The 15,139-nt window shown below is 38.5% G+C and overlaps 2 long non-coding RNA genes across 2 annotated transcripts; one reads left to right on the forward strand and one right to left on the reverse strand.

The window, feature by feature from the left end:
- Positions 1–1,089: 1,089 nt before the first annotated feature.
- Positions 1,090–3,314, forward strand: LOC109088785. The gene is made up of 3 exons (XR_002017575.2): positions 1,090–1,777; positions 2,209–2,442; positions 2,549–3,314. It is a non-coding gene; the product is annotated as an uncharacterized LOC109088785 (long non-coding RNA).
- A 10,007-nt stretch (positions 3,315–13,321) lies between these two features.
- Positions 13,322–14,762, reverse strand: LOC122145230. The gene is made up of 4 exons (XR_006160179.1): positions 14,504–14,762; positions 14,320–14,414; positions 14,132–14,225; positions 13,322–13,827 (listed from the first exon to the last, which is right to left on the reverse strand). It is a non-coding gene; the product is annotated as an uncharacterized LOC122145230 (long non-coding RNA).
- Between the last annotated feature and the right edge of the window lie 377 nt (positions 14,763–15,139).

Raw genomic sequence — 15,139 nt, forward strand, 5'->3', positions numbered from 1 at the left:
ACGTCGACAGATCGCTGGGCTGTTCAGACTACATGACTTGATTGTCTGTCTTTAAAGGGATAGTTCAATCAAAAATAAAAATTTTATGTTTATCTACCTACCCCCAGGGCATCCAAGATGTAGGTGACTTTGTTTCTTCAGTGGAACACAAATTATGATTTTTAACTGAAGCCGTTGCAGTCTCTCAGCCATATAATGGCAATGGTAACAAAATCTATGAGAGTAAAAAAAACATGCACAGACAAATCCAAATTAAACACTGCGGCTCGTGACGATACAATGATGTGTAAAGACACAAAACGATTGGTCTGTGCAAGAAACTGTATATTATAAGTCTGCGATCCACCATAAAGGGTTTCAGGTACCCCCGAATTGAGGGTATTGTCAAGAGGAAAATGAGAAACGAGACCAAAAAATGCAGATGAGCAGAAGGCCACTGTCAAAGAAACCTGGGCTTCCATACCACCTCAGCAGTGCCACAAACTGATCACCTCCATGCCACGCCGAATTGAGGCAGTAATTAAAGCAAAAGGAGCCCCTACCAAGTTTTGAGTACATGTACAGTAAATGAACTGTACTACTTTCACAAAAAGTGTACTACTGTTCTACTTTCCAGAAGGCCAACACTTTACTAAAAAGGTTTTTTTTTTGTTGTTGTTTTTTTTGGTCTTATGAAGTATTCTAATTTGTTGAGATAGTTGAATTGGTGGGTTTTTGTTAAATGTGAGCCAAAATCATCACAAATAAAAGAACCAAAGACATAAACTACTTCAATCTGTGTGCACTGAATTTATTTAATACACAAGTTTCACAATTTGAGTTGAATTACTGAAATAAATTAACTTTTCCACGACATTCTAATTTATTGAGATGCACCTGTATTGCCATAGTCGTGTGTTTATTAGTCACATTGAATCAATGAAAGCAGTTAAACCTTCTGTTAATTCAGCTGCAGCTAGGTATTTCCCGGATTTCTTCTTCTGGGCATATTCTGCTTTCTTGGCATTTTCGTGGCTGCCAAGTTCAGCTATAGAAGCACGCAACATCCGGTAAGTGACGCTTGCTCGCTCTTATTGGCTATCACGGGTATCACGTCAGAGGCAGCCAAATCAAGAGTTGGAAAGATCAAACATGTCTGATTTGAGTTCGGCGAAGCTCAGTCTCGATCAGGAGCAGTTAAATAATCTTAATGACACCACAGAAAAGAGGATTTTTTGGACAAAAAAAATTGTTTGCTACAAGCCTCAAATCGGGCCATCGGATATTGAGAAATGCAAATCGGGTTTAAGATCGCCCTTAAAATCCTCTAGTGTGCAGCCAGCATTAAACATCTGCAACTTTACTTGGCGTCTCTCAGTCCTCTTGACTATATGACGTTAGCTCTGGTTAAATGTTATAATGCTACGATAACACTTCTGCTATTCATCAAAAAAAATAGTAAAAGTGTCTGAATTCAGAGTACCCATGCGTCCCTGTTCTTAATGAGTATTTACAACACCCTGCAAAGTTAAACACCGGCAAGGAGAGCGTTTAAAGCCTATATTACCGCTTTATCATGTGGTGTTTGCTTTGACCATTCGAGGGCGCTGATTGCTTTAGCAGTTTCAACTCGTGTTAGCGTAATTGTTTTATTTAGAGCCAGTACTTGCTCGCGGTAGTTTTACCACAGTGAAAACTAGACCACAGTGAAGTGAACGGCCGCCGCAAGAGCATCGCTTTCATTCACCATCGTATCACTGATACGAGCAATAGTTTTGACGAAAACGAGGTCGCCGCCGTGAGTTCAAAAATCTGAATACTTAATAAGTTTGTTAATGATGACAAAACGTAGGCTAATTTAGACAATGACAGATTGTAATACACGATCACATAGCCTAACGTACAAGAGAGACATGGATATTTGGCACAGTGACTAATTAAGGTTAATTGATACAGAAAACGTCAACAAAAACCCTGTCCAAAAGAAAAACAAACAAACATAATTCTAACATAATTGGATAATTTTGAAAAATAAAAAACGAGTTAAATCAATTCAATCCAAATGCATTTGGGATAAATCACAATGACAATTTGAAATTAATGTTAAAAAAAAACGGATTACCTTTCAAAAGTCGAGTAATATTTCTAACACTACCAGAATGGAATGTTCATGTGTTGTTTGCATTTCACACATTTTTAACATTTAACATTTCGACACATTTAACATAGGCTTAGCATCCGGAGGAAAAACATATCTCAGTTTCCTTTGAAGATCTTAACTTTAAAGGGGTCAAAAAGAAGAAATGCACCCAAACAAGTGGAGGCCAAAAAAAGTAAATAGAAAATTCCCTCGGATGGGTAACCACAGCATCAAGCCACAGCCCCCTAGTCAGGAAGAGGACTGGGAAAAGGAGTTGGAGGAGATTTCACAACGCATTGAAAAGCAGAAACAGCCTCCTTATGGTAATTTCATTTACAAATAAAGTTTTATTGAATCTCTGTTCCTTAAAAATAAGTTATAATAAACAATTTATGTTGATCGACATTCATAGCTGTATTTCTACCACAGATCCTGGAGATGATTTGACTACCGAAGTAAGGGAGATGTTTCGTTGTAACATGAATGGCCCAAGTTCAAACCAGGGACACTACAGCCCAGCAATTCACCACATTCAACCTGTGAAATGGGTCCGGTTTATTTATGCTGTAGTGGACGACCAGTTTGCTGATGCCGAAGAATAAGGCTGTTAGTTCCTTGTAAACTGTATGTGTTTACTTACAGAAAAAAAAAATTGTAAATTTGCTCAGGCTAATGTTTTAAGTAGTACTCTTGTTGTTGTTTTTAATATTTGATGTTAATTTATAGATTTTTTTTTTTTTTTTTGCCAGTTGAAGCCAATTTATGTTTTAATCTCTAAGAAATTTTGAATTTGATCACAGTTTCTGTATAAAAAACCGAATTACAATGTTAATCTGTATTAAAACAAAGTGACAGGAAGGAATTGTGTTCTTGTGTTGATTTAAGGCACAATAAAGAATTTTTGGAATTGAACGAAAAAGGTGCATTCATTTGCGCAATGTGTGTAATTTCACATGAGTTTCCACTAGGTGGCAGTATTGTCTCAGTCTTCAGGAAAGATTTGTCTTTGGCGTTGGCACTAATCTCTTAATAGAGTCACATAGCTATGTTGTTCCTTGCTTTTAGATACAGATCTCAAATGTCTCTATATCTAAAAATCATTCTGGGATAACATCAATCATCACCTTTAACACAAGTATTTCCAGTGCTGCTGTCAAAAAATAAAAGGGGAAAAAAAACTTTACAAAACAAAAAATACACCCTCACTCAAAACTGATTACAACTATAATACTATTATATACACTACTGTTCAGAAGTTGGAAGTCAGTAAAATTTTTTGTAAAAAGTTGTATCATAGTTTCCACAAAAATATTAAGCAGCACAACTGCTTTCAACATTTATAATAAGAAATGTTTCTTGAGCACCAAACCAAAAAATTAATATGATTTCTGAAGGATCACATGACCCTGAGAAGACTGGAGTAATGGACTAATGGAGTAATGGCTGCTGAAAATTCAGCCTTGACATCACAGAAATAAACAGAAAATAGTAATTTATTCAGTTTTATAAACTATCTGTGATCAAATAAACAGCTTGATTGAGCTTCTTTCAAAAAACATTTTTTTTTATCTTACTGAGCCCAAACTTTTGGTGTAGTGTATGTGTAAATAAACTTATTAAAAAGATAAAAAGAATTAGAAATTAGAATCATGCAAATTTGAAAAATATAAAGATTTTAAAATATTTTTCAAAGTATTTGACCTTACAAAAGACATCTGAGATGAATATCAATATGGTAGGCCTCAGTGTTTGATAACAAAAAAATAAAATAAAAAATGACGGGGAATGATTGTTTTCTGAATGGGACAGCCTCTATATTATCTTATAAATTTTTTATCCATTATGACTGTGAAGATCAGACAGTAGTATAGTGAAAGTGACGTGACGACATACAGCCAAGTATGGTGACCCATATTCAGAATTCGTGCTCTGCATTTAACCCATCCAAAGTGCACATACACAGCAGTGAACACACCGTGAACACACACCCGGAGCATTGGGCAGCAGTGTTGGGGGTAATGCATTACAAGTAACGCGAGTTACGTAATCAGATTACTTTTTTCAAGTAACTAGTAAAGTAACGCATTACTTTTTAATTTACAAGAAAATATCTGAGTTACTTTTTCAAAAAAGTAACGGCAGTTACTTTGTATTCCCATTTTTTGACTGACAAGTCTTCTGTTCCCATATTGGGAGAAATCGGAAGTACGGAGGCGTTGTGTGTGCTTGGTGATCATGATATACAGTAGTTCAAGACTAAATGTGGATGTCCATTAATTCATCCCACTCACAAAAAAAAAAAAAAAAAAACAGTGAAATGCAAACTCAGAATATGACGCAAACCTGCAATAATTAAATATATTAAATAACACAAATGTATCTAATCCCATTTTATTAACAGTGTCTTTGCTGCTGACCTTTAATGATCCAGTTCAACCATACTAATAATCAAAAATGACTTTAGATAAACTAACAATTGTGCTTCATTGTTCTTTTTTTTATTGCTGAAGAGTGTTGAACCTTCTTCTCATGTGTTCCACTGTACAGACTTGAATTTACTTTTCCTTCAGCCTGAGGTTTATTCATTACACTTTTTGGTGTGAAAGGGCTTTTACATTTGCTATAAATAGAACTTCTTATATTAAAAACAATCAAGCCCTGCTCATATTTAAAAAGTAACGTGAAAGTAACGCAAAAGTAATGCAACACATTACTTTCCATAAAAAGTAACTAAGTAACGTAATTAGTTACTTTTTTAGGGAATAACGCAATATTGTAAGGCATTACTTTTAAAAGTAACTTTCCCCAACACTGGTGGGCAGCCATTTATGCTGCGGTGCCCAGGGAGCAGTTGGGGTTCGGTGCCTTGCTCAAGGACACCTCAGTCGTGGTATTGTCGGCCCGAGACTCAAACCCAAAACCTTAGGGTTAGGAGTCAAACTCTCTAACCACTAGGCCACGACTTCCCCAAGTAACAAGTATGTAACAAGTAGTCAGAAACTCTACAAACCATTATTTTTAATCTAGGCCAGTTTTTATTAAAGACTACATTATTCTGAGTTTAAAATGTTTTGCACACAGTCAGTTATACTTTTTTTATTTTGTACAATGTTGTTATCTTACTGGGGTTCAGTGCAGCTGGCCTTTTGGGCAAAAGTGCAACAAAGACTTAATGTCTAAAACATTTAGAGTGTGATGTTTAGAAATAACTGGCAAGTGTAAAGGCATGTTTATTGGTACAATAGTTTATTTCCTAACTCAAATGGTGCAATGCTCTTCTTTTGTGAACAGTGTAGGCCTTCCAAGTAGGCCAGCCTTTTTGCACAGTCATGATGGTGTATGTTTCAGATTAAATGCAGTTTCAATCTTATATGAATGGTTTGTTTGAAGTACTTCTACTTATGGGCTTTTTCAAGAGTCTTCTATGACTTAGATATCTAATTTAACACCCTTTTATCAGAATCCTAGTGGTTGGCAGGTTAACTGTAGTTCACATGCAGACCCAACAGAGGGTGGTGTTCTACAGGTCTGTGGCTCTGAGAGCTTGAGATGCAGAGTTTGTCTGCGCAGGGAGCTGTGACGCTAGTCTCCATCACTGTCTAGACCAGCACCAGGCAGCTGTCTGGGTCAAGCTATAGACTACTGTTACTCGTGACTGTATAAAGTGTGAAAAAGATGCTGAGGGAAGAATATAATGTAATAACATACATTTTTCATACTGTTCATTATAATGTTATGATGCCTAAAATCATTTGTGGCTTTTAAGGGGTTTCTTTTTAATCTTTAGTTTTTCATTTTTTATTTAATTTTAGGCAACAATTTCTGTTATATGCTGGCTTCAATAATGGTGCATCCTTAACTGTGTCAACCAGTATGTCCATGACTGCTGTCCAGGGCACTTAATGGAGATGTTCCCAGGATCTAATGATCTGGAAGGCCAAGAGGTCACCCACTGTAGAAGGCTGGCTTTGATCACCAGGCATAAACCCACATCCTCATTTCTAGGATAACTTAGACCTCTGATAAGGGCATATCCTCCCACAGACGCTTTAAGGAATAGTTCACCTTAAAATTAAAATTTGCACAAAATGTACTCACCCTCAGGGCATGCAAGATGAGATTGTTTCTTCAGTGGAACAGATATGGAGAAATTTAGCATTATATTACCTATGCAGTGAATGGGTGCCTTCGGAATGAGAGTTCAAACAGCTGATAAAAACCATCTCAATCATTCACAAGTAACTGAAATGACTCCAGTCCATCAATGAAATTCTTGTGAAAACTGGGTGGATGTAAAAAACAAATCTTTCATTAAGACTTTTTCAGTTTAAACAGTAGCTTCTAGCTAAAAGTCCTTTCTTCGGTGTAAAAATAAATAAATAAATAAATGTCTCATCTGAATCAGGACAGAAATATGCACAAATCAGTTCAAAATAATATGTGTAGGTGGATATTGATATGAGAGGACAACAGGGGATGGTCTTTTTCACTGTAGGAAGAATTATTATATGGACTTAGAAGCGTTGTGAAGTGGCTGTTTAAAGTTAAAATGCCTTGATGGATTTCTTTCTAACAGTGATGTAATGCTAAATTTCTGTAAATCTGTTCCTATGAAGAAACAAACTCATCTAAATCTTGGATGGCCTGAGGGTGAGTAAATCTTTGGGAAATTTAAATTGTGGGTGAACCATTCCTTTAAGGACAGGAAGAGACTGTCATCTTGTTTTAAGAATGCACTTTAGTCATAAATCTTGTGTCAGTCCTAGGGCTAATACATTCTTCTTCTTTTTTTTAATTGACTAATGTCATTGAATTTCTCTAGAAATATTACCTTAGTGACAAAGTAGTCAGGTTCTAGTTCCCTTTTACTGATATCATCAGTCCCTATGTCTTTTTATGATTCTGTGCAGGGTTCCGTTCTGTAATCACATGACATTGTCTGCTCTCTGCATTCTGTCTTCCTGATTTCAACAATATATTTCCATGGTCTGTCTCTGGCACCCTTTTTGGCCTTGGCAACCCATCGCAAGGTCAGTCCTTCCAATGCAGTGCTGAAAGGTGTGGGCAACCTCCTACATTCACAAAAGAGGTCTTGGGTGTGCACATGTATTAGAATGAAATCAAAAAAAAGAAGAAGAAAAGTGGATGGGGAGGTGGGTGTGCACACCTGTGAGAAAGAAAAATATAGTGAACATCAGATCACCCTTTCATCTTACTAAATACTAGTGTTTAAAAAAAGAAACCCTCTAATTTATTCCTGTAATTTCAATGCTTATTAGAATACGTTGCCAACACCCCCCTCCCCCCATTTATAAAAAGGCATTTTTGATTGGAGGACAATATCTGTCATTATGTCGAAACAGATGGGTCCAGGCAAGTTAAATGTGAACTAAAGGTGGTGTGTAAGGGTATTTTCTTTGGATTAAGTGATGACCTTTTGTGTTTTTTCAAAGACAAGTTATTCATAGTTATATATATATAAAAAAAAAAAAAAAACACCAAAGAAACGTTTAAGAATGATGTACATATTGAGCCATGTATCATTCAAAACTTATAATAATGCTGAGAGAGGTTTATATTTATATATTTATATTTATGGGTCTCTTAAAAAAAAGAGGGTCTCATAATTTATTCCAAAATACATTAATATATACAGTAATTAACCCATATACAATTACTTGAAAACACTTTTCTATAAGTATGTTTTAATGTCTGTATTAAAATACATTTTGATATTTTAGGGGGTAATGCAATTATCCTTTAGATGAAGAAAAAGCCTAAATAATTAAAAAAAAAAAAAAATGCAATTCTTGAAAAGAAAACTACAACCAACATGCAGGGAAAAATAGCCCATAAAACAGGAAAAATATCAGGCCTTTTAATGACAAGCCAAGGTTAGTTTGGAGTGTAAAATGTCATGTAATAACTTAATGGTATTCATGTATGATTATTTTGTGACATTTGTCATAAAAACAATAAATAAATATATAAATAAATATAATTTACCTTAAAAATATTATTACTTGTTTTTGTTGTTGAGTTTGAGTCATTTTCTTGATTTAGTCTTTCTAGTTATTTCTAGAACTTTATTTTGTATTTGTTTCTTTACCTTTTAGTTTACTTTGGTTAGTCAGCTTTGGTTATTTCTCTAGCTCCCCTTTTATCTTGTTTCTAGCTCATAGCATTCTTGTCTGACTTTTTGCTCTTGTTTTAATTTTTATTATTATTATTATTATTATTATTACTATTTTTGTTCTCTTGTTGTCTTAAGTCTTGTCTAGTGTTTTTTGTGAGTTCTGTCTGTTCCTGTCTTGCCTCCTGCTATCTCCCTGGCCACTGGGTCTCCCTGCCTGGAGTTCTGACGTGTGCGACTTCACCTCCATAGCCAAGTGCCCTAGGTTCCTGTTGCTGTGGTCTGGTCTCTAGCACAGCCTCCTCTACAGTCCTGCACTCGGTTGTCACCCAGGGCCCTCCTCGGTGGTCATCCCCCACCCCATCTGCCTGCTTCACTGATGTATGCCCTATCCTACTGTCTGGACTGTTCAAGCCACATCCTCCTATCGTGCTTGTCTAATTTGTCAATAAACGTCCCTTGTTCAATCTGCATTTGGGTCCTCTCCAGTTACCTTGACAGGGTTTCAGTTGAAGGTAACTAAATTACAAAAAACAATGGCTTTTTATATTGTCTATGCAGGTAGAACTGAAATGTGTATATTAAACATGTACAAGAAAGTAATGCAGTTTTTTTTTTTTTTTTAAAGCCATCAACTGTTGACAGTCACTGTGCCATGATTCATTATATGTTCCTGTTCGATAGAAAAGTAGTGCTAATGTATTGTCTGAAAGGTTCGATTTTGAATTGGGTTGGCTGTGTTTTGATAGAGTTAGTATATGTAGAAAAGGGTATTCAGCATTTTGAAATGTAGAGTTTGTATTTATTTAACAAAATGTGGTTTTGGCAGGAAAAATAACTATTTGGCTAATTGTGTGATGTAGGTGTGTTGCTGTGTTAAGAATTTAGAAAAAGTACTTTAAGTATTGGCAAATGCTTGTTAGCAATTGAAAAAAAACTGTAAAGCTTTTGGGAACGGCAGCCCTGTATAATGCTTATCAGAGAACAGAAAAAAAAACATGTCACAAAAAACAAATTGAAATTGTAGCCTACATAGTTTGTGCAATTACATTTATTTAAATTGAACGTTGAAAGATAATACTGATCATGTTCTTTTCTGAAATGTTAATAGAAATCATACACTGTCAGAAAAAAAGTTGCATTTTATGCATGTGTGGCTGGGGCCTGTGGAGGCCCAGCTGCATTTCACAAAATAAATTTTAATTGAATACAAATCATCAAAAAAAAATCATAATGCCTGACTACGCCACCTTGGGACTTTCACCCAAAGAATCTCAAATTTGCACAGGCTTCCTGCCCAGTGGCAAGCAAAATGTGGAAACAAAGATATCAAACACCAATCTTTTATTAAAGTAGCATAAAATCAATAAAAAGAAACATCCACTATCAGAAAAGCTTGCAATCAGTCATTCAAAATGTCATGGAGCTGCGGCCTAAATTACAGGGAAGACTCTCCAAAAAGGGGGCTCTTAGTCTACACACTCGCATACCAAAATAAAGACCACAGTGCACGCCAAAGGCCACAACACACAATGAAGAAACACCACCACCATCTAAAGAGAAAGTAATCGACCCTGGTCAATGAACGCCAGCAGCTCCTAAAGAAACACACACACACACACACACTCATGTTTGTTTTTATGAATTGTGGGGACATTCCATAGGCATAATGGTTTTTATACTTTACAAACTGTATGTGCTAATGCCCTACACCAACTTACAGGAAACTTTGTGCATTTTTACTTTCTCAAAAAAAACTCATTCTGTATGGTTCATAATGTGTTGAAAAATGGGGAACTGGGTTATGTCCTCATAAGTCACCCTCTCCTTGTAATACCTGTGTCATACCCATGTAATTATACAAAGTTGTGTCCTGATATGTCACAAAAACATGAACGCCAGCAGCTCCTAAAGAAACAAAAGAAACACACACAGAGAGAGAGAGAGAGAGAGAGAGAGAGAAATTACACAAGTTGCCCCAGATCACAACCTACACAAGTCTTAAACAATACACTTGAACTCAAAATATCAAATGAGAACAGAAGTGATTAAATCAAAACAAGATTTCACAATATTAACAAAATCAAAAATAATCCACTCAAATTAATATAGCTTATACAGAAAATAAACAAATTTGAAAAAGATGAATAGAATAAATAGAAAAATCACAAACAAAACTACAACACAAAATAAAGACTCAAATTTTCAGAAACAAAACCTGTACACAAAAGACAAAATCCATTGGCATGGGTCCAACAAAACAAACACAATTATGCCACAATCTACCCCCTGATTTTGTGTCGTTGCCCCGACGATGACTAAAATTCCATAGCCTAAAAAACACAGACACCGCACTATAAACTATAGGAGTAGCAGACACAGACCATCCCACCGCCTGAGGGAGCCAATGAACATTAGGATGATAGCTGGCCATCATTCCCCTCAACCATCGAACCCCATCCTCCTCTGCAATGCAGTCCTATGGGCACTGAAGGTGCCCCTCCCATTGGTGCCCCCAAACCAGCAGAGGAGAGTTCCACACAACCTGGCTCCCCAGGATGTGGGGCAACAGGAGCCTGATGCTCTAGTACTACCACTCCAGCAGAGGGTAATCCCCCACAACCTGGCTCTTCAATACCCAGTGCCACAGGGGCTTTATGATCTCTGGAACCCACCAGTAACCAGTCTGCCTCATCAAGCTCTCCCTCCTACACAACCAACTGCTGTACGGGAGAACCATTCTCCCGTGTCTGCTCAAGCAGCACTCCCTGATTTTGGGCCTTCAATAAGGAGCGATGAACATGCTTTACCTTATCTGGTTCATGCACTGGTACAACCGAGTAAACAGCACCGCCTTCCCTCGGCACCTTCACTACACGGTGCACCACAGATTTCCATAAGTCTTGAATTTTATTACGACCTCGCTTACCAAAGTCCCGGATATAAACCATCTGACCTTCATCCAATGGGTCATCCCGAGCATGCTGATCGTGATTAGCCTTTCGGCGGTCTGCAGCCACCTTTATCCGCTCACGAGCCCCCTCAAATGCAACCTGGAGCCTGGTTTGATTTTCTACCACCCAGTCATGTACTGTACCAGGTGCCACATCCTGGACCCTTCCCAGAAGGAAGTCCACTGGGAGGCAGAGTTCCTGCCCGAACATCAAGAAATGGGGTGATTCACCAGTGGTCTGGTGGGGAGTAGTATTGTAACAAAACACTACTTGTGGGAGACAAGACACCAAATCCCTTTTTCTGGAAATTGGGAGGGTACACAAAAGGTTGTGCAGTGTACAGTTGAATTGCTCACACTGGCCATTACAAGCCGGATGGTAAGGCTTAGTGTGAGACCTCTCAACCTTATACAAATTGCACAACTGTTGCATAAGCTGGGACTCAAAATTTCGGCCTTGGTCTTAGTGAATTCAACCAGGCACCACCAGCTTATAAAACCACTCCATCACCATTACTCCCACCACAGTCTCTGCCCTCTGATCTCGAGTAGGGACAGCCATACTGTATTTAGTAAAGACTTCCATCATCACTAATACATTCTCTATACCTGTTGGTGGAATTGAACTGCTGGTTTCGTCTGGTCAGAGGAGAACTGGCCCCCCGACTGAGCCTGGTTTCTCCCAAGGTTTTTTCTCCATTCTGTCACCGATGGAGTTTTGGTTCCTTGCCGCTGTCTCCTCTGGCTTGCTTAGTTGGGGACACTTCATTTACAGCGATACCGTTGACTTGATTGCAAATTATTGCACAGATACGATTTAAACTGAACTGAGCTGCATGATGACATCACTGAATTCAATGATGAACTGCCTTTAACTGTCATTTTGCATTACTGACACACTGTTTTCCTAATTAATGTTGTTCAGTTGCTTTGACACAATCTTTTTTTGTTTAAAGCGCTATATAAATAAAGGTGACTTGACTTGACTTGACCTGTTTGCAAACAACCCAGCAGGCAAACCACCCTCAAGAGGTTCAAAAAGCACAGTAGTGTCTGCCTTGCACAGTAGTGTCTGCCACTAATTTAATTGTGCCACTGGGTATACGACATGCCCGGTGACCGCATACTCAAATCTTACCAGCACGGTCCTGAACAGGCTCAGCACTAACCTGACAACAATGCTGAAGAGCCTGAACCATCATTTTCAAAGCTTCTGACACTGATGGTAGACTAAATAATGCAGGGCCATGTTGGCCAAAGAGCTCCTGGTAACAGCGCAGGAGAATATTTATTCCAAGCACACCTGGGTGTTGAGCCCACCAGGATGATCCCGGACCACCAGGACCCCGCATTTCAGAACTAACTTACCACAGAGTTCGACATCCATCTCTACGTATCCGATATATGGTATCTCGAGCCCATTAGCAGCTCGAAGCTGTAACCACTGACATGTTTTAACCCCTTGTTCAAAATGCTTATGGAAACAACTTTCTGTAATTGTTGAAACCATCGACCCAGTCAATCAAGCAGGGGATTGAAACTCCACCAAAAGAGGCATTAAGATGGGGGCATGACGCAATCAATGTAAGTGTGGAATCGGAATGCAACGTAGAGACATTAGACTCCCCAACTGAAATGTGGCTCTGCAGTCCAGTGGGTACTAGTTTTCGGACTGCCGTGCAAAACGAATTTGCCCTCCCCCAGCTGCGGATTCAGCCATAAAAGGAGGCCCGGGGCGAGGGGGAACACCCTCCCCATCACAATCCATGGCAAAATGACCAACTTGTTGACAACATCTACATATTACTGGACCACGGCGAGGAGAAGGGTTCCGCAAATGAGAGCCCTGTAACCGGGCAAGCCCTTACACAAGTTGGCTTAACTGTTCTTGTTGTTTTAACATGTCCATTAATTCATAAAGTTCAGACCTTGGGCTACTTACATCCACTTGCAACTTCCCTTGTACCCCGCACTGAAGCCCATATGTTACTGGAAGTGACAGACTTCGAAGCCTCACTCCCCTGACACACCTTCCCGCTCCCACCGAATCGCTTCAATGAAGACATCCAAAAATGTACACAAAGGTTGATGACGAACCAATTGCTTAAGTTCACGATGCAATGTCGGATCCAAAACAGACAAAGAGCAGAACCCTGCTGACTACACCAGATTGTGGCCGGGGCCTGAGGAGGCCCAGCTGGATTTTACAAAATAAATTTAAATTGAATCCAAAGCATTATAAAAATTGAAGAATGCCTGACTACGCCACCTTGGGACTTTCACCCAAAGAATCTCAAACTTTGCACAGGTCCCCTGCCCAGTGGAAAGCAAAACGTGGAAACACGTATCAAACACCAATCATTTATTAAAATAGCATAAAATCAATAAAAAAGAAACCTCAGCTCTCAAAAAAGCTTACAATCAGTCATTCAAAATGTCATGGAGCTGCGGCTTAAATTACAGGGAAGACTCTCCAAAAAGGGGGCTCTTAGTCTACATAACACACTCGCATACCAAAATAAAGACCCCAGTGCATGCCAAAGGCCACAACACACAATGAAGAAACACCACCACCATCTAAAGAGAAAGTCATCGACCCTGGTCAATGAAGGCCAGCAGCTCCTAAAGAAAAAAAAAACACACACACAAGAGTCAAAGATTTCACAATACACACAATGGACAAGATTTCACAATATTAACAAAATCAAAAATAATCCACTCAAATGAATATAGCTTATACAGAAAATAAACGAATTTGAAAAAGATGAATAAAATAAATAGAAAAATCACAAACAAAACTACAACACAAAATAAAGACTCAAATTTTCAGAAACAAAACCTGTACACAACTAAGACAAAATTCATTGGCATGGGTCCAACAACACGGCTGTGACCCAACACACACACAGACTCAGTGAAGTTTGACCTGGAACGAGACAGCAGTGCTGCCACTGCGAGGATTTATCCACCCAAATGATCACTCCGGGAAGGTGGTGAAGCCAGATGATTAAATACAGAGCCTATATGCAACAGCCGATGCCGTACAAAAACATTAACAAATTGCATTTCGCACCCCTTTCCATGGATGAGAAGCATATAAAAATCAATGCATACCTGGAGGAGGAGAGATGTCGTCACATTCATCAGCCAAACAGAATAGCCGCAGCAAGATGCCAAATAAGGAAGTGGCTGTACACACAACCACTCTGCTAACAACGAGAGCACAGACCAGATGCAAGTCAACTAAAACCAGAATAATGGAAGCAAATGCAATACATCAAAGGCTGCATTAACCAACCTTTACCGACCCACAGTCACCCAACCCCATCCGGGAAATGAAACCTGCCCAGGTACATCAGCAAATGGCTTTTATAGACTGCACCAATCAATGACGCAAATCGTCCGCCCTAATAATTCAATTCAGGAAATCACGCCCATCTTACCTATTATACCACACGTGCAACAGCCTTTCACTGGCAGTACCTTATGAAAACGAACCATGTTTTACTAAAGTGACCGTAGTTCAACTGTATATAAAGTTAAGTGGTTATCATTACCCATTTGTAGATTTCCATGGTTACCACTACAGTAAACATATTTTAACCACGTATAAACAAAAATATGATATTTATACTTTTAAAGGATATTTGCAGTTGCCTTTAAAAGTATCGGTATGGTATCGAAAACAAAATAAGTGGTATCGCCCATCCCTAATGAGCAAACATTGCAACATGAGCGTGTTACCCAATTGACCTTGGTTAGTCCCTCCCCTCGAACACAGATGAGCCAATGGCAGTCGAGTATCAGTTACACGGGGAGCGGAACTAGGACATCTTTAGCTTTTAGCACCATAAAGAAACATCGGAAGATCCGAAGCCCGCATTGGTTTAATGGTGTTTTTGCTGCAAAAATGGAAAAACGATGTGCCTGTGGT

Source organism: Cyprinus carpio, chromosome A6, assembly GCF_018340385.1.
Source record: "Cyprinus carpio isolate SPL01 chromosome A6, ASM1834038v1, whole genome shotgun sequence".
In the NCBI taxonomy this organism is placed as follows: domain Eukaryota; kingdom Metazoa; phylum Chordata; class Actinopteri; order Cypriniformes; family Cyprinidae; genus Cyprinus; species Cyprinus carpio.